The sequence below is a fragment of the Podarcis filfolensis genome (assembly GCF_964270895.1).
Source record: "Podarcis filfolensis genome assembly, chromosome: 4".
NCBI lineage: Eukaryota > Metazoa > Chordata > Lepidosauria > Squamata > Lacertidae > Podarcis > Podarcis filfolensis.
The window spans coordinates 34,845,294-34,872,322 of record NC_139607.1 but is presented as its reverse complement, the minus strand read 5'-3'; the positions used below and the strand labels follow the sequence as shown (position 1 = coordinate 34,872,322).

At 44.4% G+C, this 27,029-nt stretch overlaps 2 long non-coding RNA genes across 2 annotated transcripts in view; one reads left to right on the top strand and one right to left on the bottom strand.

Moving 5' to 3' along the window:
• Positions 1 to 1,802: 1,802 nt before the first annotated feature.
• On the top strand, positions 1,803 to 10,904 carry LOC310761269. Its single transcript, XR_014547287.1, has 3 exons — positions 1,803 to 1,909; positions 9,154 to 9,575; positions 10,738 to 10,904. It is a non-coding gene; the product is annotated as an uncharacterized lncRNA (long non-coding RNA).
• Positions 10,905 to 23,683: 12,779 nt separating this feature from the next.
• Positions 23,684 to 27,029, bottom strand: part of LOC310761365 — a 24,776-nt gene continuing 21,430 nt past the window's right edge. Inside the window, exon 3 of the long non-coding RNA XR_014547433.1 lies at positions 23,684 to 23,778. This is a non-coding gene — a long non-coding RNA (uncharacterized lncRNA). The remainder of the gene's footprint in view (positions 23,779 to 27,029) is intronic.

The window sequence follows — 27,029 nt, the reverse complement described above, 5'->3', positions numbered from 1 at the left end:
GTCCGCCCAGTGTTTCACCCCACCCTCTTCCTGAAAATGTTGTCTTATTCACAGACGTTTAAGATTAATAATGTGATAGGAAACGTCCTTAGATTTGTACTGAAATGAGGCTGAATTGAGCTAGGTAATTTGGTATACTAAAGGAATAAAGAGACTGGACAGGGGTATCATTCTCCCAGTGCAAAGCTGCCTCTTCCTCCCACCAAACATATGGATGGGCAGAAGTGTTGCTGGTGGGATATCTAACAAACAAAATGCATTCTATTAGAGGAAACGGCTTGCAAAAATGTGTAAACTAGGAGAAGTGCACACTAAAATGCTGATTAGTTTTCATGTGAACTCTATGTGTGTATGCATACATATATTAAACTAATGTCGAAATGTGGCAAACTGAACTTTAGAATCTAAAATTGAGGCACTGAGTCCAACCAAAATTGACAGATTTGCCAGTAGCTAGCTGTGTCCTCCCTGATTATTTACAGCTGACTCTATAGGCATCGTTCTGCTTGCAGAGGCATCTTTGATATTAAAGCAGTAGTAGCTGATCTGCTGACTATGATCAAAAGACTGACCGAAAGATACAGAAGTCTAATGGCCACGAAAGATACCTGTGGACCATCTGCTCTAGATGTGAAAAACAAAGGAAGGAAATATAGCTGTTGTCACCTGTGCATAAATTTAGTCACAACAGCTTATGATTTATCATCAGCACGAACCGCTAGCTGCGCCTCTTGACTTCTCAATTTCTGTTTCCAATTATTAAGGTTCTGAAGATTGGTAACTGCCGTCTAATGTTGCACTGGCAGTACTTCAGTTCAGCTAGAGTTTTATCAGGTTTTCCGTTATTAAGAGCTATTTTCAGAAGCCTACACCGTCGCTAAAGTGGAAATAAGAGCCTTGTGAGGAACGAGAGTTGGAGTCCAGGTTCTTAAAGGCAGAACATCACAAATGAGCATGGGTTGTGGGTCTTGGATATATGAAGAATATATTTTTGAACCCCTGTGATTCAGGTTCCAGAAAATGGGACACTTTTTCTAAGGTAAAAGAAGTACTTTAAGGTAAAACTGACTACCATTAGAAACAGAGCTTTGTTGGCAGAGGTCCCTTGGTTCTGGAACTCTTCCCATTGGAGCCTCTCTATTGACCCATTTAAGAGGGAGTTGAAAAAGCTTCCTGTTTTGAGCAGGCTGCTGGGATCAATATTGTTTTAAGTTGTAGGTCTATGTCAAATGTTCTGCCCCCACCCAAAAAAAAGGCAGAGCAAGCCAATTTTATACGTTCAGTAGGTACAGGGCAGAAGGTGGGAGGGTGGCTTTTTGTATTTTTTCCTCACTGTTCATTGCCTCCTTATTATTTTCTAATATTTATTTGTATTTTGTTACAATGGGAGGGGTGGCACACTCCCCACACAACATAAAGGCTTAAGATGCAGTGAATCTGAAGCCTGTCCCCATGCGCCTGCAGAATGCTCCCTGGTGTGGACCTGAGAGAGTAAGTTCTGATATATCTTATGGCCCCTAGGACACTCTCTGTGTCCCAGGGTCTTAATTTTCAAAATATCAACCTGTTCAGAGCCCTCTTCACTGCTACTATATCCCCATCTGCTGCTATTTCTGCATATATATATTTTTTAAAAAATTACCACTTCTTCCTGGATTAGTTGCATTGATATTCCCAGGCCATCAGTAATCACACAATGGTGAGGATGGTGTCACGATTCTGCACATACCCAATCAGATTTGGTGTGTGATGACATCACTGTATGTAAATGAAGTCGTCATGGAGTTAGGACAATGCTAGAAGAACACTACTGAATCAGTCACACACAACCTTCCTGTCCTGCCCCAGCCCAAAAGACATTGAAAAGGTGCGCTTTTCATTGCTACCAAAAATGTTCACCCCCACCCCAGTAAGTACATTAACCTAAGCCGTATTTTAAAATATTGCTTTCTGCTTTATTTATGTGGAAAAATTGAAAACGGAGGGGGTGTTATGAATACCACTTGGGGTCAAAGGAGGAGTGCCCAGAGGCAGTCATCTCAGGTGACACCAGCAGCAGTTTCCAGCCAGATTTCATGAGACCTCATAAGAGCTCCACAAGATCTCACCGGAACCCACCACTGCCACTTTGCAAGCACTGCCAAACAACCCAGCTAAGGGAGGCTTCATCAGGGTTGGGGAGGCAGCAAGCTGAGAGGACACCTTCCCATTTTGCCTCAGGTAGTGGTATAGGTGCAATTTATTCTGAACAAAAAGCAAAATTGATTGTAAATAATGTGGTTACTGAAGAATTTGCTATTGAAAAAGGGACACGACAGGGGTGCCCAATGTCCCCATTACTTTTTATATCTGTCTTGGAGGTTTTATTAAACATGATCAGAGGGGACCAGCTGGTTAAAGGGATTCAGGTCGGAGCTAAACAATACAAACTGAGAGCGTTCGCAGATGATCTAGTATTAACTTTACAAGAGCCAGACACTAGTACGAGAAGAGTTTTAGAGCTAATACAAGTATTTGGTCAAGTAGCAGGTTTTAAGTTGAACAAACAGAAAACGAAAGTACTGGATAAAAATCTAACAGTTGCTGAAAGAGAGAAGTTTCAGAGTGAAACTGGCTTAATGGTAGCAAAGAAAGTGAAATACCTGGGGATTAATTTGACATCTAAGAATGTGAACTTATTTAAAGACAATTATGAGAAATGTTGGACAGAAGTTAAGAAAGATTTAGAAATATGGTCAAATTTGAGACTCTCCTTGTTAGGCCAAATTGCTGTTATTAAGATGAATGTTTTGCCGAGAATGTTGTTTTTGTTTCAAACATTGCAGATTGTGGACAAAATGGATTGTTTCAAGAGGTGGCAGAAAGACATATCTAGATTTGTCTGGCAGGGCAAAAAACCCAGAATAAAATTTAAGATATTAACTGATGCAAAAGAAAGAGGGGGGTTTGCCCTGCCGGACTTAAAATTGTATTATGAATCAGCGGCTTTTTGCTGGCTGAAAAACTGGCTGCTTCTTGAAAACACAGACATTTTGGATCTGGAAGGGTTCAATAACAGGTTTGGCTGGCATGCATATATATGGTATGACAAGGTTAAAATTCACCAAGGTTTCAAAAACCATATTGTCAGGAAAGCACTATATAATGTTTGGATTCGGTATAAAGATTTGTTGGAAAACAAAACCCCTAGGTGGTTGTCACCAATGGAAGCTAAGGAAGTGAAAAAACTTAATATGGAATCTAAATGGCCAAAATATTGGGAAATTATAGAACATGAGGAGGGAAAAGTGAAATTGCAGAGCTATGAGAAACTGAAGTCAAAAGTAAGAGACTGGCTTCATTATTACCAGATAAATGAAGTTTTCAAACAGGACAGGAAAATTGGTTTCCAGGTGGAGAGATCAAAACTAGAAACAGAACTGTTGGAACCCAATACTAAGAATTTGTCAAGAATGTATAACTTGCTGTTGAAATGGAATACACAGGATGAGACGGTTAAATCAGCTATGATTAAATGGGCACAAGACATTGGTCATGACATCATGTTTGCTGACTGGGAACAGTTATGGACTACCGGTATAAAGTTCACGGCATGTAATGCCTTAAGAGAGAACATTATGAAAATGATTTATAGGTGGTACATGACCCCAGTCAAGCTTGAAAAAATTTATCATACGCCCAATAATAAATGCTGGAAATGTAAGGAAACTGAAGGTACTCTCTACCACCTTTGGTGGACGTGCCCAAGGATCAAGGCCTTCTGGGAAATGATCTATAATGAAATTAAGAAGGTACTTAAGTGTACCTTTCATAAGAAACCAGAGGCCTTTCTCCTGGGCATGGTAGGCCAATTGGTGTCAAGGAAAGATAGGACGTTCTTTATGTATGCTACAACAGCAGCAAGAGTTCTTCTAGCAAAGTATTGGAAGACACAAGAACTACCCACGCTGGAAGAGTGGCAGACGAAAGTGATTGATTATATGGGACTGGCTGAGATGACTGGCAGAATCCGTGACCAAGGGAAAGAGACGGTGGAAGAAGATTGGAAGAAATTTAAAGTTTATCTTAAGAACTGTTGTAAAATTAATGAGTGCTAAAATGTCATGGGTAATGTAAAACAGAATTGCAGTGATAAATAATTGGGTAAGAGGAAAAAGATTGGAAACTGAATTACAAGTATTGAAATTAGGGGTTGCTGGAAAAGTTTAAAACAGGGATGCAGAAAAGGGAGGTATGGGGAAGTCGTTGAAACAAGGTTCAAGAAAGAGAGGTTAAGAAATTATATGTGTTTATATGTTTGTTTGTTTATGTGTTGTTAATTGTTAGTTGTGTTGTGTTTTAATATATGTTGTAAAATCAATAAAAATCTATTTAAAAAAAAAAGAAAAGAAAGGGGAAATGCCAAGGCTGGTTTAGTGTCAAGAACTCTGAATCACACGATGCATTCATCACACATGCTGTGCAGTGATATACTTTGTATTGATCTTATTAACTTATTGAGAGCCAGTGTGGTGTAGTGGTTAAGAGCGATAGACTTGTAATCTGGTGAACCGGGTTCGCGTCTCCGCTCCTCCACATGCAGCTATTGGGTGAGCTTGGGCCAGTCACACTTCTTTGAAGTCTCTCAGCCCCACTCACCTCTTAGAGTGTTTGTTGTGGGGGAGGAAGGAAAAGGAGAATGTTAGCCACTTTGAGACTCCTTCAGGTAGTAATAAAGCGGGATATCAAGTCCAAACTCCTCCTCCTCCTCCTCTTCTTCTTCTTCTTCTTCTTCTTCTTCTTTACTGTATTGATCTTTGTGTCATATTGTGTTGATCTTCTTGTCATTTCTGTTACGTTGTGTACCGCCTTGCTGTATTTTTGCTGCTGAAGAGTGTTCGATAAATAAGGCTCTGTCCCAGCTTCTGCCAACATAGCAGTTCAAAAGCACGCCAGTGCAAGTAGATAAATTGGTACCACTGTGGTGGGAAGGTAAACAGCATTTCTGTGCACTCTGGTTTCCATCACGGTGTTCCATTGCACCAGAAGCGGTTTAGTCGTGCTGGCCACGTGACCTGGAAAGCTGTCTGTGGAAAAATGCCAGCTCCCTCGGCCTGAAAAGAGAGATGAGTGCAGCAACCCCATAGTTGCCTTTGACAGGACTTAACTGTCCAGGGGTCCTTTACCTTTTTTAAAAAAACAACCTATAAACATTTAAAGAAATAAATATTAACCAAAGTTATATCTAGATGGCCAGTCGAGTAGCACAGAGGAATGGTGAAGTGGGATGATGATGGAAGTGTCCTGCTGCTCCTTGGAGTGCTGCAGAGGCCATTGCCCCAAAATAGGTATGTCTCCGGGGTTCTTATACTCTCTTATTACATGACAAGTAGACTGATGTGTTGACTGTAGGTCTTCTGGACTGCATGCCCCTTTTCTGGCTATTTGACTCAAAGGTCATCATCTCATGCCATTATCACTAGGTGTCACTAGGCAAACAGACACAACTGTCTCATTTCTTCTTCCCATGAATATTGTTTTTTAAAGTCCTGTTGAAATGAGCTAGCTATCATCCAAAGGAGCTTGCTTCTCCTCTTGCAGAGGCTGTCCTTTCAGTCCAAATATATCCGTTCTGCCTTTTCAAGCATTGCATTTTGAACTGATTCTGTTATAAAGGTCAGTGAATACAGAGATGCCATTTTTGGCTCAGGCAGCCAAATGTCCTAGGAGAACCCTCTTTTAAAGTGCATCATTCACACACCAATTCCTGCCATCATCTGACCACATCCATGGTGCCAGCTGAGGCAGTTCCCTCCATCCTTCTGTAAGAAAGAACTTGTCCGTGCTATCAAGAAGCTTCATCCACTTGGCTACAGAGCACAGGGGAAACCATCAATTTATCAACCAGAATAAATACATTTTACTCTGATGTGGTGGGCTCACTAATTACAATCCCTTTGCTGTATTTGAGGTAATGGAATTTGGATTTCCCAGAAGTTTCAGTGGGATATGACCCAAGACATGCAGATTCATTAATGGTGACTATAACCCAGTGTAACTTTGGATACAACAAATACATCTGGATTTCACATAGCTTTCAGCTTAAGGCAGCAAAAAAGAAATACATAGTTGACTTCCTCGCAGCCACATTTTTGTGTCTTTCAAAGCCCTATAGAGTGCAATACAATTTGGAGAACGTAAGGTAGTGCTGCACCATAACATAAGCAGCAAATCACTTAATATTATTCTTAATAAAGCCCATCTGGTTGTGATCTAATGAGAACCACATTTAAGTCACTTTTTCCGTCTTCAAGAATGTCATACAGTCATAAGCAAGCAACACTTTCAAGATTATTTATGCTGCTCTATTACAGACGGGAATCCCCAAGCCATTTACTTTTGTTTGGCGTGGTTCTTTCTAGTATAGTCCCACCAAAGTCACAATCAAGGCTTCAGGGAGTCGAATAAAGAGGGACTTGTGGTCTGACACAGTATAAGCTTCCTATGTAATCGTGTGCCTTGCCAAGACGCAAGGGGTTCTTTTTTGTTTGTTTGTTTCTGGCAGACAATAAAACACCAAGGTGTTTTATTAACAAGTTTATTTGCTAGCAAAGAATACAAAGCAAAGCATTAAAAAATCAGATTTCTCATGGCTGGGGAAGCACCTCCAGAGCAACAGCTATTCCTCTCACTCTTTCAGTCTAAGGCAATGTCTTCAGTGTCTTCAATCTTTAATCTTAGCAGCGCTCCAGTCTCCCATATTTCTATTATTTGGGTGTGGGAGCCATATCCCTGTGTTCAGCCAGGGGTAGTACCAATGGCATCATCTCAGGTACATCAAAGGGTTGGCAAGCTGCCCTCTTCTACTGTTCATGTGAGAAGCACTAGTCCCTGTCATTATCATGACTTTGATCCTGCAAGCACATGAATCAGTCCTCAATCTTGGCATTGACCTCATGTCCTGATAAGCCTCTATCTCTGTCCTGTCTCTGTAGTCTAAAAATCAGCTCCCAAGTATATTTATTTGTATCGTTTAATATTCCAGTGCTCTATGTATATAAAACCCAATAAAAAGTTATTTTTTATAATAATAAAAAATCAGCTCACATTGCATTAATCTGTTCTCACCTGATGCATCTCTAAACGCAATTAAATCCTTAAAGGACACAGCCTAGAAGGTTATTAACTAAGCAAGTTCAGGCTTCTATAAAGGCCCTGCATAAACCATCAGAGAATGCCACCCTCTCCTTGTAACATAGCTCCTGCATATCTTCCTTAACGCTATGTTCCTAACCAATCCTAAAGCAACTGCCTAGGCGTTCGAAAGAATCTCATGTACAACGTATTGGAAGTAAATGTCGAGTTTGCAAAGTCTCTGCTTCTGGCTCTGTGTAATGGATGTTAATGGAATGGGGGGGGGGGTAGGAATGCTGGAGACTTTGGGAAATGATCTCTCTCAGCGGGCCAGCTCCTGATACTGAGGAAGTAAGCAAACCCAGCAGCTTCTCAAAGCTTTCCTTCAGGCAGAAAAAGAATCCACGTTTTTAAAATATAAAACCACATGTTACTTATGAAGGTCTCAAGTAGATGTATTTTAGTGTTGAAGCCCACCCCCACCCGTCTTCCAACAAGATTGGAAGTGCAATTTGAAACATTTCTTACCATCGTTTTGTTCATGTCTCTTACAATGAAATATATTGAGTGGAAAGGAGAAAAAAAGTTTTTAAGGTTTGGAGCAATTTAATTGTGGTTTCCTTTTAATACTGGAGCAATTATACATGTCACTAGCTGAAAAGCAGAATTACTTATTATGAAACACTAGCAATAGCTGACACCTTGATCCCAGTGCTATTAACCATTCCTGAAGTGCTCATGGCAAGACCATTTTTCAAAATAAAGAAACACTAATTCCGAGGAAAGTATCATTTTCTCCTACTTATTTCCATGTGCTGATGGTCTCAGGTTACACCCAACTAATTTAAACCTGCTTACGCCAATTATTTCACACCATGGTCCTCTTTTTTTTTCTCTGGGCATATCAATCATCCAAATTAGTTCAGTTTTGTAATAAGAATATAATTAAATCTTCCTTTTAAAAGAGCATAAGCAAATTTCACCTGAGCGTAATGACACCCTCATATCCGTTTCTTTCCTCAAGGTCCTCAGAAGTTATTTAATATACCAAACATGCATCAGAGGCCCAGTGTTTACCCTTTGGGAACAGATGGTACATCTCCCTTAACTTGTCCCAACATGTGAATGTAGCTCTCCACCCACCCACTCAGTGTTCCAGCCCGCAAGCACATGCAGGGATAAGACATGTGAATGCCATCTGCATATGTCCAGTTCAACATATGCAGAAAACTACATGAATGATTTTCCAAATTATATCATATAAGCAATTTGTACCTTGGTACTTGGAACTGCTGTGGTCTAAACCACTGAGCCTCTTGGGCTTGCCGATCTGCAGGTTGGCGGATCGAGTCTCCACGACAGGGTGAGCTCCCATTGCTCTGTCCCAGCTCCTGCTAACCTAGCAGTTCAAAAGCAAACCAGTGCAAGTAGATAAATAGTTACCACTGAGGCAGGAAGGTAAACGGCGTTTCTGTGCACTCTGGTTTCCGTCACGGTGTTCCGTTGAACCAGAAGTGGTTTAGCCATGCAGGCCACATGACCGGGAAAGCTGTCTGTGGATGAACACCGGCTCCCTTGGCCTGAAAGCAAGATGAGTGCCACAACCCCATAGTAGCCTTTGACTGGACTTAACCTTCCAGGGGTCCTTTACTTTTTACACGTGGAGCCAGTGCTAATGCACTGGGTGAGCAAGAGTCTACACTGGACCTCAGTGAGGGATATTGCCCAATATTATCCAGTCTGGCCCATGGATAATGCAGAACAAATGATGACCTGGTTTGAACCAAATGCTGTGAGATTAGAGTACACTTTGGGGAATAGACATCGCTCATACATTTTCCCTCCTGTAAAAAAAATGAGAAAAGTGTCATTCAGCTTTTGATGCTCAAAAGGAAGGTGCACACAGATTAATATGAATGAATGTTTTAGGTGTTCATGTGTTATGCTAAATTTTTGTTTTGCATTGCATTGTATTGTATATTAAGAGTCTTTATTACATTTTATGCTTCAGTGTGGGAGTGTTGTTTATTTCTCATCTAGGGCCTTTGTGATGTTCCCCAACTACCTTGAAGACAGACATCTGGATCCCACGCAACAAATGAGTAACGCAACTGGACATTTATTTCCTACAAAATATGATAATCTGGAAATGCCCTTTAAATGCTCCTAAATATCAGAATGTTTTTGTCTGATTCAACACTCGCATTCTTTCCAGAATTAACGGGGAGCGAATTATCAAGTGACTAGTTATATTTGGTCCCACAACCTTTGTACGAGGTGACTTAGTGCTGGACAGCTCGGTTTCAACCCACCTTCTGCAGGAAGTGAACAGAGCCATTTGGCACATAAATTAGCTGAGCTGGGAATTTTCTATCCCTTAATGAACTTTTCCATTTAACATTACCAGAAAAATACACCAAGGAATCTTAAGAGCTTCATCATCCTTGGAGTTGCGAAGTATGGTATGTGCATTAGTGAAGGTCACTGATTAATTCCGTCTCCATCTAAATAAAACTGGTTGCAGTAGTCTGATCCAAGGATAGCTGCAACATCAGCTGTTATGTGCTAATACCATAGAACTTTTTAAATGCTAGGCAGAGCAATCCTAATTCTGATGGCGGAGGGAGCCTGAACAGCTGCCGTGTTCTAGATTTTCCCAGTCTACAAGGGCAGGGTGGGAAACATGCAACCAGAAAAGAAACTAATGGCATAAAAATGAGAGGTGCATCACGGTGACCCAGGAAACACCACCAGTGGCAACCAGGGACTCTAGTAACAATGATGTCCACATTCTGCTCACATTCAGAGGGAACCAATAATGGGGCCATGCCTACCACACACTTTCGGAATCATCACACACACACCAAGTACGATGATGTCATAGCAACCCTATTTCTTCAGCCTCGGTGTCTGAACCAGCAATAGGGACCCCTACAGACACACTTGGTATCCTATTATGCTCTTTACAACCACTACATGGATTTTCTCTATATTGCTGCCTATAGAGGGAGAGGAAGGGTGGTTACTGGTGGCATAGAAGAAACTGCCCACATCTCTGGAAAATGATAGATATGCTATCATTTGCCAGCAATGCCCTTCCACAGTCTACATGGGACCCCTACACAAAACTGGTGTCATTCTGACCTCAGAAGTAGCAACAGTCAGAAACAGTCAGGACACTCTGTTTCTGACCTGAATGTAACTCTTTACATGTCAGTGCCTTCTTTTTAGGAGTGGAATGCAAAACAGAAAAGTTGACTGGAAGTCTGGAAGTTAATTTGAAGCTGGACTGAATTGTGCTTAGCAATTACTCATGTTTCTTCAGTCTGCTTATTTCAGACTTGACCAATGTGTTCTTCTAAAGACCTTGTGGCCAAAAAAAAGTCACATCATTACAGAATTGAGGCAAAATCTACAACAGCGAGAACAAATTTGATACTGTGGTTAAGTCCCTGAGTCAGCTGCAGAAACATCTGCACTGGTTCTTAGGGTAGCAGCTGCCTCCGATTGTGGTGTAGAGTGGGATGTGTGGGATGCAATTTAAACCACAAGAGGCATGTAGATGGGAGTGCTGCATCCTTGCCCACCTACTTCTCTCCCTCTTCCCCTTTCTCTCTCATATAGGCATAAGAAACTGCCTTCACCAAGTCATATCACTGAACTATCTAGCTCAATGTTGTCAACAATGGCTGACAGTGCTTCAAGCAGGAGTCTTTCTTGACCCTACCTGAAGATGCATGAGATGACCTGTATTTACTACGCTTTGGTTCTTCACCAACAACAGCAACAACAACAACTGCAGAGTAAGGATAAACTAAAAAATAAGGTGCGAGATTGGTTACACTATGCTCAAATTCAAGAGGTTTTTAAATTGGATAAAAAAGTTGGTTTCCAAGTGGAAAAATCGAAATTGGAGACAGAATTGTTAGAACCAAAAACTAAGGTATTATCGAGAATGTACAACTTGCTGCTTAAGTGGAATACACAGGATGAGACAGTTAAATCTGCCATGATAAAATGGGCACAGGATGTCGGACATAACATTATGTTTGAAGACTGGGAAAGGTTATGGAACAACGGGATAAAATTCACGGCATGTAGTGCCCTGAAAGAAAATATTATGAAAATGTTATACCGGTGGTACATGACCCCAGTCAAGCTAGCTAAGATATATCACCTGTCTGATAACAAATGTTGGAAATGTAAGGAGGCAGAAGGGACATTTTTTCATCTCTGGTGGACCTGCCCAAAAGTGAAGGCCTTCTGGGAAATGATTTACAATGAACTGAAAAAGGTATTTAAGTATACCTTTCCCAAGAAACCAGAGGCCTTCCTGCTGGGCATGGTAGACCAGAAAGTGTCAAAGAAAGATAGAACTTTGTTTATGTATGCTACCACAGCAGCAAGAATACTCATCGCAAAGAATTGGAAGACACAAGATTTACCCACGTTGGAGGAATGGCAGACGCAGTTGATGGACTATATGGAACTAGCTGAAATGACCGGCAGAATCCGAGATTTGGATGAAGAATCAGTCGAGGCGGATTGGAAAAAATTTAAAGACTATTTGCAAAAATACTATAAGCTGTATGAACTTTAAGACAGTGCATGTTTTTGGAAAGGTTACGCTTTAGCAAATATGATTAAGCAAATGGTAAAATTAATGACAAATGAGAAAAGAAGTCAATGTGAATCAAACATTTTATGTTTATTTTAAAAGGTAACAAAGTTAAGATACAATATACTGAATATGGGTACATAATAATGGAAAGTTCCAACAAGGTTTGAAATAAGGTAACAAATTGCTGATATTGCTACTACAAAGAACGCAGATCTGGAAGGTGTGGGGAAGTCCAATGGTTTTCTTTTTTGTTAAAAAAATCAAAAATTGTTTCTTGTATTTGGGTTTTTCTGTATTGTATTGAATTGTCAAAATTATGAAAAGAAACGTAATAAAAATTATTTAAAAAAAAAAAAAAAACAACAGCAACAACAACAACGACAACACCTAAAGTGCCTCACCTGGGAGAGACATGTTAACATGACAAAAAGGTGTCAATGGTCCAACTAAGAGGAATCTTGGGCCTAGGCAGACAGAGGCTGCCAAAGTGATGGGATGTAAGAGAGAGGGAACAGGAGAATAGTGTCTTTAGAAAGGTGTGCTGGGAAGAAGAACGGGGAACAGAGGGACAGATCCATACGAGGCAGACTGACTGGAGGCTGGCTGAGAGAGATGACTTGGGCTCCAGTGCCGCACTGCTGTGGGGAATAAGCCCCTTGATATGACCATGCTGTAACTCCCTCCCTCCAAACTCGTGTAAATATGTGAATAAACCATATTTCTTAAAGCTATTATAGTCTCTGCCACATCTTGATTCTCAAATGAACATAGACCCTGTCTGAGCACCTGAAGCCCCCTAGAATCTTGCTATCACTCAGCAGAAAGTGGGAGTTTTTCCCAACTTTTGTAACCACCTCACCTTCCCTTTATACTTGATTGGGGCAGTGCTGCATTTAAATACACATAAGAACATAAAAAGAGCCCTGGTGGATTAGGACAGAGGCCCATCTAGTCCAGCATCTTGTTCTCACAGTGGCCAACTTGTTGCCTATGGAAAGTCCAAAAGCAGCACCTGAGCACAGCAGCAATCTTTCCACTTGGGATTCCCAGCAATTAGCACCCAGTATGTCTGGGAGCTACCTCTAACTGGCCTCCAACACTTCTTCCCATCCCATGTGTAGTTGTTTCTTAGAGACACATCCATTTATATCGTGAGAATATAGGTCTACAGATAAGACATGGCTTTAGCCAACCTGTTTTTTATTGAATGTTGGGAAACTACTCAGATCTCTGGAAAATGTTTTGCTTAGACACACAGCTAGTGGAATTCTTTGCTCTTGGGTTCCATCTTTTTGCTAGATTTTCCTAACTGCTCCATAAAGAATAGCTCTGGGGCCAAATATATCAATTCAGAATTCTGCTTTGAAAAGGTAACCTTAGACATCTGGGAACTACTATTACGTTTTGTGGGGTTTTTTGCATTTGCTTTTTTATTCAATCTTCTGCCAAATGTCTTCCCAGTTAAATGCTGGAAGGAAAAGTTTTTGTGCTAGTTCCCCTTCCACATTTCTTCTAGAGCAGGGATAGGAGGACTTTGTCCTACCAGATCTTCTTGGACTCCAACTGCCAACAGCCCCAACCAGTATGGTCCATGGTTAGGGATGATGGGAGTTGGAGCTCTACAACATCTGGAGGTTCACAAGCTTTCCATCCCTGTTCTAGAGTTTTATGTGACAATCTGTACTTCAGTTCTTCTGGCTATAGGATTTGGTGAGAGCCCTGTTATGTCAGCTAGACATGCTCTTTCCATGACATATGTGCTAGTGGAATACCCCAGATATGCTAGCATAATGGCTAAATTAGGAATGAAGTCATGGGTCGGATGGGGCAGTGAATGGAAGGAGCAGACTTAGGACTGTACCCAACTAAGTTCTGTTCAGATTAGAGCCATTGAAATTAACCTAAATTTGTAGTATCTATTAATTTCAGTGGGTTTACCCTGTGTAGGACTAGCATTGGATATAACTGTATCCTACACACCTCCAGACCATGGCCCAATTCTCCAATATGTTAAGGTATTCTTGAATCCCGATTCTGTCTTCTGCATCATTGGCTACCTCTCCCAGTTTGGGGAGACCACACAAAGGAAGCACTTCCACAAAAAGCTTTCCTCCAGAACACTCCTAGGGACTTGAGCCCATTGCTAAGTCTTCTCTGGTCTGAATCCTAACAGGTGCCTGTTTGGGGACTCCAACAAACAATAATGCAGGCTGGATACACACCATACAGTTAAAGCACAATTATTGCTAATTATCTCTGTTACTTAAAGCACATGACTTCCACCAAAGAATCCCGTTAACTAGTTTATTAAGTGTGCTGGGAATTAGTTGCTCTGTAAAGGGAAAACTACAGTTCCCAAGATTATTTGCAGGAAGCCACATGCTTTAAATACACTTTAAATGTATTGTGTGCACACTTAGACACCACTCCAACAACTGGCAGTGTCTACACAACCATGCCACCTACACAGAAAGGAGGAAATACTCAATGCAAACCATAACTGCTGTTGTGTGTCTTCCATGTCTACCTCACTCACCCACTCCCTTTCTCGTATAGGATTCTTGTTCATTTTAAAGAGTAAGGTAAAAGTAAAGGCAAAGGACCCCTAGACAGTTAAGTCTAGTTGAATTCAACTTTGGGGTGCGGCACTCATTTCCACTAAACTGAGGATTGGCCACTTCCCCCCCCCCCCGCACATAATACTAAAATGCATCCTTTCTTGTTGTGATTTTTTTCTGCTCATTTTTTGGGGGGGGGATTATTAGCCTCTCCTCCCTTAAGTGTATGTGAGTGAGTGGGCATGCATGTAATTGTGGCCTAGGCATAATTTATTAATTACATAGCTATCTGAGATTGAAAACTTGTGCCATTAAAGTTAATAGAAGCAGCATGTGCTCAACTCAGGCCTTTTATTAAGCTGCCTTGAAAACAGTTTAAAATGTGGTGCTTTGAGCATCCAAGTCCTCTGATGTTACGATGCATAAAGAGGGAATTAGTGGAGGATATATAGCTATCAAGTTGCCAGAGGATTTTGCAATTATTACTGATGCATACAGAGCTTTAAACTGCCGTGCTAATGATCTACTCTATTCCCCACTGTGTCGTTAATTTCCATCCTGATCAAGCGACTTGGTAAGGACCCATGTAAAAATAAACTGGCAGAAGAGTTTTAACCTTCTCACATAGCACGATTCAATCTAGGGTCAACATTAGACTGAGATTCCTGGGCCTGATTTCATCATGAGTTCAGCATCGTACAGTATTTAAAGATCACAGTGAGACAAAGATCCTGGTTCCAGTAGCCTTTTGTAATATGATGTTAATCATACTATCTGCTTTACAGGGCTGCTGCAGATATTACTGAGGTATTGTTCCCCATATTCACATATTATCTGTGTGCAAGGCATTGATGTGGAGAGCAAAGGGGCAGTCTGCATTTTTCATCCCACCTCAACATCATGCTTTTTCCATGCACAAACCATGAGCTGTGTGTGGCTATGTGAGCAGAAAACCAAATGCACAAACTCCTGGTCAGGGGAGTCTTTAGCCTATGTGCTGCCAGGGTGCAAAAATCTGCCCAGCACCCCCAAATTTGACAAGCGCCGCTGTTGTGATGACATCACTGGGGACATTGCAGAATCAGTTTCTCCGTTGCCTTCTGAAACTCCCCATGTGTGTGAGCAACGCAGCCATACGTCTGGAGTTAAGGATTGCATCATTGGAGACTGTCATCTGGAAGCGAGTCTTTGGCTATTGGCTGTCCAGCTGGCATAGGCTTCCCGACCATTACCTTTTCCAGTGCCTCTGGCGGGACGTCTTTGTCAATCCGTGGGTAGGAAAAATCCATGCCAAACTTCTGAGCATCGGAATTTCCCCAGCGGACTCCTTAAAGATGAACTTACGCTCAGCCAAAAGCCTTATTGAGCAAAGATTAGCGGACATTGAAAATTATTGCATAAATCAAACCCCTGCGTCCAGTCACACTTCCCTGCGTCGCTCTGCTGGAAGTTGACGCGGCAGGGAGCAGAGCTGCAGCGGTCCCGTCCGTGTGAGATGAGGGATAAATCAAGTCGAAAGACAGTTCAGTTCTTATCTCTAGAAGCGTTTATTTACAAGGCAATAAAACCGTCCGAAACTTCAGACATTCTCCGTGCTCCAAGAGCACACACGCAGCTTCTGCTGCTCACCGAGAAGTGAAACTGAGTGAGGAAACAGAAATACTTTGTGCGTCACTTCTCTGCGACAAGCCCCTCCTTCTGCTCCCCCTCCTTTTCTTCTCAGACACAGGACACACCGGAGTACTGACCCTGTCAGTTCCAAACTCCACACCCCCTCTTGTCCTGCGTCTGGAGACAGTAGCCATCAGTGCTTTCCCCATACACAGACCCTCACAGAACTCCTCGTGCTTCTGGAAGGTCAATGGTTTTGTAAAACCATCAGCGAGGTTCTTTGTTGAGGGACAGTATTTCAGAGCAACTAGCCCCTCATGAACGCTCTGACATACGTTCCGGAAACGTATATCTAAATGTTTTGTCCTTGCCTTGAATTGCCCTGTCTCAGCTAATTTAAGGCATGGTTGGTTGTCTTCATGCACCACAACGGGCTGACAACTCTCTTCACAGATTTCCTCGACCAAACACACATAGAACTCCAGTTCTCTGCAAACCTCTGATAGCGCACTGAACTCAGCTTCAGTAGATGAAAGCGCTATGAGACTTTGCTTCCGGGACCTCCACCCAATCACTGAGTCCCCAAACTTCACCACTAGGCCTGACACTGACTTGCGGTCCTCAAGGTTAGCCCAATCCGAATCCACCCAGGCGGTCAGCTTAACATCACCCTCAGCTGACATCTTGAGGCAAAAGTCTGTGGTATCTTGCAGGTAACGTAGCACCCGCTTAACACCATTCCAGGCCTGCACACTAGGACTTGAAGCCTCTCTACTGAGCAGATTGACAGCAAACGCTATGTCTGGTCTGCTCCACTGCGACAGATACAACAGACTACCCAGAGCTGACTGAAAGAGTTCAGTGTTTTCGAACACCACACGTTCTACTTGCTGACACTCCTTCACGTACCCTGTCTCCATGGGTGATCTGGCACCTGCACAATCAGACATCCTGAACTTCTCAAGCAACTGCTCAATCTTACCTTTCTGGCGAAGCAAAAAGCTTCCATCACTTGCTCTTGCGATCTCTACGCCTAGGTAAGACTTGACATCTCCAAGTTGCTTCAGCTTGAACCGCTTACCAAGCTCCTTAGCAAACTTCTCCACCTGTTCACTTGTCCTTGTCATCAACAAGATGTCATCAACAAACACCTGTGCCACTTGCTGTTGCAAGCCTGAATCTCTAATGTAAAGACAACTGTCTGCAAGAGATCTCTTAAAACCTAGCTTTTCTAAGGCTTCATGTAGGCACATATTCCAATTTCTGGCAGATTGGCGTAACCCATAGATGGATTTGTGCAACCGCCACACAACGCCTGGCTCACTGACTTCGAACCCTGGAGGAGGACGCATGTACAACTCCTCCTGGAGATCTGAGTTCAGGTAGGCGACATCTACATCAAAATGGTTCACCTTCCAACCTCTCTGTGCTGCTACTGCCAACAGCATTCTCAAAGTCTCCGCCCTTGAAGTTGGCGAATAGACCTCTGTGAAGTGGACTCCGCGTCTCTGCGTAAATCCACGCGCCACTAATCTCGCTTTGTACTGTGGCTCTCCTGCTTCTGTGGGTTTAAGACGGTAAACCCATCTGCAGCCAACAGCTTGCTGGTTAGCCGGCAGCTGTGTGAGTGAGAACACTCCATGAGACTCCATTGAGTTCATCTCCTTCTGCATCGCCTCATGCCATTTGCTGGCTTCTTCCCGAGGCAACTTCTGAACATCCTCAAAGGATTCAGGTTCACATCTAGCCACACCAACCCAGACACTCGTGGCTTCATACCTTTCAGGTGGCTTCCCTTTGGTTGATCTTGCTGACCTCCTCAGCGTGAATTCTGGAACTGCGCCTGATTCACCTGGATCAACCCTCCTTTCTTCTATGTCAGAATCATCCCCCTCTGACCTGCTGCGCCGTTTAGGGCGAACAGCTGGTCCTGCTGGCGAGGATGGTTCACTCCTTGGCTCAGACTTGACAGAGACCTGTGGAGGGGTCCTGGGACTCCCTTTTGGAGAGACATGGAGCCTCTCCCTTGGAGATCCCTGCTCTGGACTCTGTGGCTGTGGACTGTGCTCATCAGCAACAGGTCCAGCCTCACCCTCCTCTTCCTCATCTGAGTCTACCAGAACATCCGGGTTTCCGTGAAGCCGCTTCCACCCACTCTGCTCGCAAAACTCAGCACTGCCGCTAATAAGCAGCCTGGACTGGTTGCCAGTAGGGTATGCGAAGCGCCACGCTTTTGAACCCGGCTCATAGCCCACAAAGATCATTTTCCTGGATCTTGGCTCCCCTTTCCTGCGCATGGCCTTTGGAATCAGAACCCAAGCTGTAGATCCAAAAGTGCGCAGAAAATGGACCTTCGGCTTTTTCCGATGAAGCAGAAAGAACGGTGTGTCTCCTACACTGGAATTGAACACTCTATTCTGCAGGAAACAAGCCGTTCGGAAACTTTCGGCCCAAAAGCGCTGTGGCAGACCTGAGTCTGCCAGCATAGCATTCGCTGACTCCTGCAGCGTGCGAAACTTCCTCTCTGCAACCCCATTTTGTTGCGGAGAGTGGGGGGCCGTCAGTCGATGACTGATACCCTTCTGCCTGAAGAACGATTGCAGCGCAGAACCTGTAAACTCCCCCCCACGATCGGACTGAAAGGACACTACTTTGGTAGAGAACCGTAGTTCTACCGCTGTGATCCAATCCCTGATCAGTGCAGCTGCCTCTGACTTCTGTTGCAGTGCAAATAGCCAAGCATGTTTTGTAAAATCATCAACCAGAACCAGAGCCCACTTAGAACCAGCTAACGAAGGTGTCGGCATGGGTCCCGACAAATCTGCATGAACAAGTTCAAAGGGTTTACTGGTTTTCCTCTCAGACCTGGGATATGAGCATGTTACAACCTTTGATTGCTTACAGGCTTGACAATCTAGGTATTTGTCACATGCCTTGAACCTGCACCCAATGGTGTTGTCTGTGGCCTTCTTCACATATGACCACCCTGCATGTCCAAACCTGCGATGCCATAAGTGTAAGCAATCATGGTGTGGTGGGACATTGGCACACTGCCCTTGGGCATCTTCAATGGACTCTCCACTAGCCCCATTTTCCACCAGCCCCATTTTCCCACCAGCCCCATCTTCAATGGGCATCTCGATCAGAAAGAGCGTGCCTCTTCTCTGGACACTGTGGATCTTCTTCCCATTCCTGAAAAAGGAACACACATTGTTAGAAAACAAAACATCAAACCCAGCAGCCATAAGGGCTGGCACACTTAAAAGAGAGTGGGCAAGCTCTGGTACCACAAAAGCTTCTATCCAATGGTCTATGAAAGAGCAATAAAGAAGACCAGTTTCAGTCAATGGTCTTTGAGACCCATCAGCTAAAGTAACATAGCGTCCAGTTTTAACTGTCTTGCAGTTCCTCAAATGCCCAGACGATGTCACTAAACAATGCGAGGCGCCTGAATCGATGACGAGAGATAAAGAGTGTCTCTGGTTGTTTTCCACAGATGCCAAGGCGTTGCTAGCACTCCCATCGGTTGCCATGGCGACAGCCTCTCCCGGGCTAAGGCTCTTGTCTTTTCTCAGAGACGCCAGCGCAGCTGTGAGGTGCTGATAAGACGCCTTGTCTTTGTTTTTCTCCCCGCCTGCTGCTTTCCCACGCCGTTGCTGGGAACCTGCCCTGGGAACCTGCTTTGTTGACATTCCACGCCGGCCAGCCTCCTTGCTGCCACCCTGCGCCTCTAGCGGACAATTGCGGACCAGATGTGTATTGCTTCCACACCGATAGCAGCTTTTGGAAACAAAAGCTCTTACACAGTCCTCGCCACTCCTGGCTGCTGCCCCCCCACTCCTTCTTGGGGTGCAGCCTGCGGGCTCTTTCCCAGCCCTCTGCCTCTTTGATTCTTCGTCAATCAAGCGTCCGCTAATATATTCGATCGTAAGATCCTGCGGGGGCATCGTTTCCATCGTGAGAACCAAGTTCTCATAACTCCTGTCCAAAGAGCTTAAAAGCGTGTAAGCCTTAAGTTCATCTGGGAAGGGCACATTGAGCTGACGCAGCTTACTGAAGATAGTCAGCACCTGAGCAATGTGATCCCTTATCGACTCCCCTGGGGATAGCCTCTTCTCAAACAGAGAGCGTACACAACCTTGCCAGGGGTGGGGGTGTCTGCTCCCCCAGGTATCACGGAATAACCCCACCACTTGGCCTTCCATCATACATGTCATATCTTTCATCAGTACCACACCGACGTGCATTTATTCGTGCAAGGTTCAATGTCTTTCCATCGAACCTGCTGAACCACAGATTTTCCAAGGGTTTGGTGTCTCCGCTATGCGTGTGTGACGGGGAAACTGTTGAATCTCTTTCACATATAATGTTCAACTGTCCCCTACATAGCATAGCCAGGGCTAAATTCCTGGGTCCTGCTTTACTGCGCTTAGTTGGCAGGCCTGTTGAGTCACACGCCGCACTGCTTTTGCAGGATACAGATCCTTCTGTAACTCTGCAGGTGGCGAGATTTCTGAATGCGGTTATCTCACACTCAAAAACCACCAAAAAACAACAACAACATCAAAACTAATTGGACTGTTATGATGAGAGTGCATGTCGGAGTTCGTCTTCAGTTTTCCTTTTCTGTGATCCGTCCCTTGGAGCTCTCCTGGCCCCAAGCTGTCACTTGGCTCTGCTCAATGACCCACCCTTGCATCGTGGTGTTCACCTTCTGTTGTCGGATATATCTGTTTTTATGTCCCTGTGTTTTTATGTTTGTACATATTTTATGGGCTAATAGCCGTAAATAAATAAATAAATAAATAAGGCCAAAGGGCCAAGCCAGTACACAGGAAGCCGGCGGGTCTACTAGAACCCCTACAGACGCCGCTCGAACCGTGGGAGAGAGTGGCCCTGGACTTTGTCACAGATCTGCCCAGCTCGCGAGGCAAAACAGCGGTGCTCGTGGTCGTAGACATGTTCACCAAGATGGTGCACTTTATTCTGTGCGCGAAGGTGGCCACAGCGGAACAGACCGCCAAGCTGTTCATAGACCACGTGTTCAAAGCTCACGGCTTGCCGCGATCCATCCTGTCCGACCGGGGTTGCCAATTCGTCTCGAGCTTCTGGCAGAAGCTGCTGGGCATCCTGAACGTCAAGATCAACTTAGCGTCGGCACGACACCCGCAGACCAACGGACAAGCGGAGAGGGTCAACGCCATCATGCAGCAGTACCTGCGATGCTACGCCAATCAACAACCCTCGACCTGGGTGGACTACCTACCGCTGGCCAAGTTTGCCTACAACAACACGAAGCATGGGTCTACAGGAGTGACACCGTTCTTCGCCAATAATGGGCGGCATCCCAGAACTTTCCCGGGGTTAGAGACGAAGGGGGAGGGGGAGCCAAGGGGAGCAGAGCACTTAGCAGCAGAGTTACAGGAGGTCCACGAGCAACTCCGAAGGCAATTGGAACTGGCGAAACACGCCTACAAAATGCAGGCAGACAAGCACAGGAGGGTCGGGGAGGACATCCAGGTGGTGGACTGGGTCTGGTTAGCAGCCCAGGCAGTGCCGGCCAGGACGCTAGCTAAGAGGAAGCTCAAACACAAGCAGCTGGGGCCTTACCAGGTCGCGGCGCAAATCAATCCAGTGGCCTTCCGGTTGACACTCCTGGAGGGCTCCAGAATGCACCCAGTCTTTCATAGGTCAGTGCTCACACCCTACAGGGAACCCCACAGGTTTCAGGCGACAGGGAACGCGCCAGACCCACTTAACGAATCTCCGAAGAGGGAGGGGTCACGGAGGGCGACGCCACTCAACGAGGTCACGGAGATTTTGGACTCGAGGTGGGGGGAAGAGGGGGTGGAATACCTCCTCGCCAGGGAAGGTACCCCAGCCAGCGCCAACAGGTGGGTACCGTGCTATGCCGTGGAGGAGCACTACCTCAAAGACGAGTTCCATGCACTCTTCCCACACAGACCTATGCCGGCAGAGTATTTCGACGACTGGCTCTTCACACCCACACTGTCAGCCAGTACGTTCCAGGGTTTTTCATCAGCTGAAGAGACGACGCCGGACACTAGCTCCTCGGAGGGGTCTCTCTCGGGGTTTGCCACAGACCGCTCCTATTGGTGGGACACTCAACCGGAGGTGGGGTGGCGCAGGGAGCTGCTGTTGGGACCTTTGCAAGCAGTCTCACCAGAGGTACCCGGGGGAGGGGAGGACATGGATGTGTTGGGGGAGGATCCTGGATTCGAGCACATCAGCAGAGAGATGGAAGCAGAGGAGATCGACGTCGATGAGCCCGTTGCGGTTGGGCCGGATCCAGCGGACCGGCTACACGCCAGGGGGGAAAAATGGTATCCCACACTCACACCCACAGGACTGGAGCACCCGGAACCCACACCCGAAGAGGGAGAGGGGGGAAGGGGGGGCTTCGAGGGGGGGATGCTTTACTGCGCTTGGTTGGCAGGCCTGTTGAGTCACACGCCGCACTGCTTTTGCAGGATACAGATCCTTCTGTAACTCTGCAGGTGGCGAGATTTCTGAATGCGGTTATCTCACACTCAAAAACCACCAAAAAACAACAACATCAAAACTAATTGGACTGTTATGATGAGAGTGCATGTCGGAGTTCGTCTTCAGTTTTCCTTTTCTGTGATCCGTCCCTTGGAGCTCTCCTGGCCCCAAGCTGTCACTTGGCTCTGCTCAATGACCCACCCTTGCATCGTGGTGTTCACCTTCTGTTGTCGGATATATCTGTTTTTATGTCCCTGTGTTTTTATGTTTGTACATATTTTATGGGCTAATAGCCGTAAATAAATAAATTGTAAATAAATTGTAATTGTAATTGTTGTGATGACAAGGGCCGCCGCTGGTGCAGCACATCTTTGGTAAATGAGCGCACAAAGTTGAAAGTCCTTTAGTGAAACAGTAGGTATACATTTCGGTAATACCTAGGTATATATGTATTTTGGTTTTCTAGCTTGATCAAAATTATTTATTATTTCATAACAGGTAGATAGTTAAGAGCTTAGGCGGTTTCAGTGGTGGGCGCCTGGTGCCCCCCAGAATTCTGCGCCCGGGTGCCCCGCACCCCTTGCACCCGGGTAAAGACGGCCCTGCTCCTGGTATTAAGCAGAGGCTCTGTGTGGATTGGGCCTTGCAAACAATCACACTCAGGGCTTTTTGTTTCAGCTGGAACTCATGGGTATTCAGTTCCAGCACCTCTCAGGTGGGCGCCACTGCCATTATAAGAGAACAAGGGTTCTTGTGAGTTCTGGCACCTCTTCTTCTAGAAAAATAGCAGCAGAACCCTGATTTTTCCAGGGTTCTAAAATATACTCAGAGCCTCTATTAATACAGGAGCCCCCTGCCTCAATTGCCAGAGTGGTTTAACAATAAATCTCCCTTGACAGAGGGATCTTCTAACAACTATCAGAACCCGTAACAAACTACAGCTCCCAGAATTCTTCAGATGAAGCCATAACTGTTTAAAGTGGCATGATAATGCCTTAAATCTACTGTATGTGGCTGCAGAATGCCTGAAGAGTGGAGAAAAACTGGGCTCTGGTTCCACATCATTTTGATTTGGTTTTACCTCAAGATTTTCCCTTCCCCGTCACCTCCACTTTTCCATCTGCAGTAATTAATTACAGAATCCCAACAAGGGTAAATATAACTCTTGATATATGGAACAAATCAGCCGTGGGAAGGCACTGGAGATGAAAGAGGGGAAACAGCGTGGTGTATACTAAAATTTGAGATCACATTTTCCACTTCATATTGAACAGGCCCCTGTAGCTCTCCATTTAAGAGCAGTTTGATCTGTAGCCATTAGAGAAGGTGATAATGTTTAACTCCAGGCCAGATGCAATGCATATCAAAACTCTGCAAAAGAAATGGGCGAGGGGGGGGTCAAACAAGCAAATTAGGCCATTCTTTGTCCTGGGCAGTTGGCAAGTTGACAATATCGGTTCCCAGAATATGTATGCACGTTTTCTTTTTCCTGCTGACATCATAGATACAGATTACTGAAGCGCCACAACACCCTCTAAAACTGGTGACTAGAAATGATACCAGGCACCACGGGCAACAGTTACTCTCTAAGAACAGCACCCTCGAGTGTCTGCAAAGAATTATTACTCCGCTCCATTCTGAGGTCACAGAACAAAAGAGCACCGACACCATCCCACCAACCAGTCGTGAATAAGAAATGAAAGATTGTGTGGGAATGAACCCAAGATTGCTAGCAACACATGAGGGCTCTTTCTGCCAGGGAACTGAAGCTTTCTCTGTACAGCAGCTAGAGAAAGTGTCTAGCTATGACGTTGTGCTTAGTGGAATAATTTTGCCGTTGCTATCCATGCTGCAGAAACCATTTGTCTGGTTAGAATCTTAGGCTGGGAAGGGATATCCAGCTCAACCTGTTACTCAGGGTGGGGTCTCCAATGGAGGACACAACCACAGCATTGCTGGCAGATGGCTGCCCAGTCTCTGCTTAAATACTTCCAGCGTAGGAGATCACACAGCTTCGCAAGGTAGACTGTTCATTGGTAGAACAGCTCTTTGTCTCAGAAAGTGTCTGCTCATGGTTAGGCAAAATCTTTCCTTATATGAACAACAGATCAACATAGATTCCAACGAAATCTAAGTATCGTATTTTTTGCTCTATAAGACTCACTTTCCCCCTCCTAGAAAGTAAGGGGAAATGTGTGTGCATCTTATGGAGCGAATGCAGGCTGCGCAGCTATCCCAGAAGCCAGAACAGCGAGAGGGATTGCTGCTTTCACTGCGTAGCGATCCCTCTTGCTGTTCTGGCTTCTGAGATTCAGAATATTTTTTTTCTTGTTTTCCTCCTCCAAAAACTAGGTGCGTCTTGTGGTCTGGTGCATCTTATAGAGCGAAAAATACAGTACTTTCTGCACCTCCACTTGAAACCTAGATGGTGTCTTGAGCAAAGTTCAAGATAATGGATTGTGCAAAAAGCCCGCAATAAAATGAGGTGTTCGCTCTATGCAACTTCTCATGTTCTTACATTACAGTATCTCTCCACCCTCTAGTGGCTAAAGCATATTGTTGCGAGCCATTCCATTCTCCGAGTGGTTTGAGATTCCAAGAGTTCCAGGAGTTTACCCAAGATTCGTGCTTCCTTTTGGAAATGAGGCACAGCAGAGGCTGTGGTGTCTTTATGATATGTGGTTTATTTACACATATCTACAACCTGAGCCTATGATGGAGGCTGGACCCAGGGGTTAGAAGGATCTCACATCCAGCCTACTTCCTCCTGCCACCCCAAACTCATAATAATATTATAAGGAAATGTATGGTTTTGGATGCTGAATTAATTATGTTGTATTTAATTTATCAGTATTTCTTCTCTTCTTTAAAAGAACTTCTGCATGCCAAACTTTGACAATTCCGGTCAGAATGGACATTTCTCTTTTTTAAAAATAAAAAGTTGAAGGATATTTGCTTTATACGTTGCTATGCCCCAATTAATTTCCAGTTAGCAAAGTTTAGGGGACCAGCCTCCAAAATATAGTGTTGGTGGGTTTTTTATTAACACCAGCTCTACAGTGGGGAAGGGAAATAGTACCAGTTAAGCAAGTTGGAAGCAGAGGTGTGTCTCCTAAGGTAGCAAGAGGTTGCCACCTGGCAATTCTGGTATATACATGTATAGACTTATTCAGGTGTTTTAGGGAAAACTTGTCGTCCTCCTATGAAAAGATCCTGTTTGGCTGCATGTATATGCACTTGAAGACTGTATGTAGGATGGATATGACTGCATGTATTTGACTTCCTCTTTTTCCCCATGAACAATTCATACCACAGTTAGGAAGGGATATTTGCAGTGGGGAACTGTAGTAATTCTAGCAGAGGAAAGGGTTCATGTCTCCTCCCCCAGGGGCTTGGAGTTTACCCTTAGCAGCAAGTGCTACCTTTGTTGAAATGAGTAATGGGTTTCCAAGCACTTTGTGTTCTTTTTAAGGAAGCAGCTCTCTTCTCCCTAATCCACACCACCAAAAGCCAAAGGCAAGAGAGGGAAACTGTCTACAGGGATGAACTCTTAAAGCAGTAACTTAAAGAAACTGACAGGTAATTGGCTATGAGAGGTAAGTTGAGACACATTGAAAAAGACCATTTTTTAAATACTGGAAATACTATACTGGATTTTTATGAGAATATAGGCTTCAGAGCATCCCACAGTTCAGCATATGATACATAGGTGAGGGGGAAATGTAGAAATAGTCATTGATATATCTTTTCTTCGAATGCAGTAAAGTGTTGTCTCCATTCATTGCCAAAAACACAAAATATTTGACTGGCGTCCTTGGCTGTGAAACAGCATTTTCTATCCCACAAAGTCCCCTTCACAAAATCAGAACAAGCTGTGGAAGAGATGCACAGTCACACTCAAGTAACAGTCGCAGAAACACTCGGCAATGAAGTCCCAGACAAATGAACACCATCCTGATACCTTCCCTCAACATTCAACAACAGAGCCAATTTTCTGTCAAGAGTTTTTCTCACACTGGAGCACAGAGGAGCAGTGCTTTATTGAGTATTGTTCTCCACCATAAACTCTTGACAGGAACTTTTTGCATTCTTTCCGAGCTTCCCTCGTAGATCAAGGCCTTTGGCGCAGATGTCAAGCCATATGCACCTGACACAAGAAGAAAACTTGGAATGGGGAATCCAGCCAGGAAATTCACTGCTGATGCAACTATGGCAATAAAAGCAACAGAGTAGATGCAGTTGGAGCACCTGGAATTCCTGTATTAATTCCAGTGGTGGCTGGTGTCCATTTGGCCTGATAGGGTGGAACGCAGGGAGGCCAACAGTAGGTGGCGCCAGAGCTAATGGCAAGCAAAGCCAACTCATTCCAGTTTTGTCCCCATCCTCTTCCCTACTGAGTAGTACAAAGGGAAACACTGAGTCTGAGGAGGAGAAAGCTGACAAGCTGTGCTGCCCTCTGCACTGGTTCTAAGTAAGAAGGCAGGGCAGGTGAAGGCTGGCAGAGGGCAGACTGAGATTAGTGGGCAGTGCTGCATTTGCCCTAATGGACCAGCCACCACTGGTTAATTCTCTGCAAATTGCTCCTATTCAATAGGTTATGGGTTGGAGACAGTATGGGAAGA